Source organism: Nannospalax galili, unplaced genomic scaffold (assembly GCF_000622305.1).
Source record: "Nannospalax galili isolate Female #2095 unplaced genomic scaffold, S.galili_v1.0 scaffold2584, whole genome shotgun sequence".
NCBI classification, from domain to species: Eukaryota; Metazoa; Chordata; class Mammalia; order Rodentia; family Spalacidae; genus Nannospalax; species Nannospalax galili.
In genome coordinates, this window is record NW_008350822.1 from 83,766 (window position 1) to 85,551 (window position 1,786).

Consider the following 1,786-nt stretch of genomic DNA (forward strand, 5'->3'; position numbering starts at 1 on the left):
GACTCAAGCAAAGATTATAAATAAATTAAGAAAATACAAGAAGGGAATATGGAAGAATTGTGTGACACCATAAAAGATCAAAACTTATGAATCATAGGCAAACAGGAAGGAGAAGAACCTGAAGATAATGCACTCAAAGATTATAAATAAATTAAGAAAACACAAGAAGGGAATATGCAAGAATTGTGTGACACTATAAAAGACCAAAACTTATGAATCATAGGCAAACAGGAAGGAGAAGAACCTGAAGATAATGGTATGGAATAGATGTTAAACAGGATTGTAGATGAAAATTTCCCCAAATTAAAGAAAGACATGCCCATACAAATAAAAGAACCATATAAAACACAGAATGGACAGGACCAGAAAAGAAATTCTCCACAGCACATCATAGTAAAAACACTAAACAACAGGATTGTAGATGAAAATTTCCCCAAATTAAAGAAAGACATGCCCATATAAGTAAAAGAACCATATAAAACACAGAATGGATGGGACCAGAAAACAAATTTTCCACAGCACATCATAGTAAAAACACTAAACATTCAGAACCAAGAAACAATACTGAAAGCTGCAAAAGAAAAACAACAAGTCAGATATAAAGGAAAACCCATCAGGATTACAGCTGACTTTTCTGTGCAAACTATGAACACCAGAAGAGCCTGGACCAAAGCATTCCCAGTTCGTGATGACCACAGATGCCAACACAGATTACTTTATCTAGACTAAATGCCTATCATAGCTGAAGGGGAAAGAAAAATATTCCATGACAAAAATAGGCTGAAATAATTCATGTCCACAAAACCAGCCCTTCAGAAAGTTCTTGAAGCAATACAAAGAGCTGAAGAAAGGAACCACTATACCCAAGGGATTATGGAAAGAATTTCAATGAAGGTATAAGTGTGGAGATGCACACCTATATCAAGAATGTGAACAGAAATAAAAATGACCAGATTCAATACACATCTTTCATTAATAACTTTAAATATCAATGGACTGAACTCTGCAGTAAAAAGATACAGATTAGTTGAATGGATTATGAAGCAAAACCCATCTTTTTGTTCTCTGCAAAACACTCATTTCACTTCCAAGAACATGCACTACCTTAAGGTGAAGGAATGGAAAAGAATATACCCAGCAAATGTTACTTAGAGAAAAGCAGGCACTGCAATTCTAATATCTGATAAAATAGACTTAAAAATAAAACTAATCAGAAGAGATAGAGGGCCACTTCATTCTGATCTTAGGAATAATAAACCAAGAAGATATTACAACCATGAACATATATTCACCAACCTCTGGTGCACAAAACTTCATAACAACTGTACTATAGGACATTAAGATCCAGATTAATCCCAGCTCATTAAAAGCAGGGTTCTTCAATACCCCATGGTCAACATTAGATAGGTCAACAAGACAGAGAATTAACAGAGAGACATCTTAATTAAATAATACCATATGTCAAATGGACCTAATAGACATCTATCAAACATTCCACCCAAGTACCAAAGAACATACTTTCTGTACAGATCCCCATTGAACATTCTATGAAATTGACCACATAAAAGGACACAAAACATACCTCAACAAGTACAAAAAAACTGAAATATTCCATTCATTCTATTAGACAATAAAATAAAGGTTAAAATTAACACCAGAAGAAAGCCAGAAGAAACACCAGAAGAAAGCTTAGTAATTGAACACATGGAGATTAAACAACACACTCCTGAATGATGAATGGGTCAAAAGAGGAATTAAGAAAGAAATAAAAGTATTGCTGGAATCA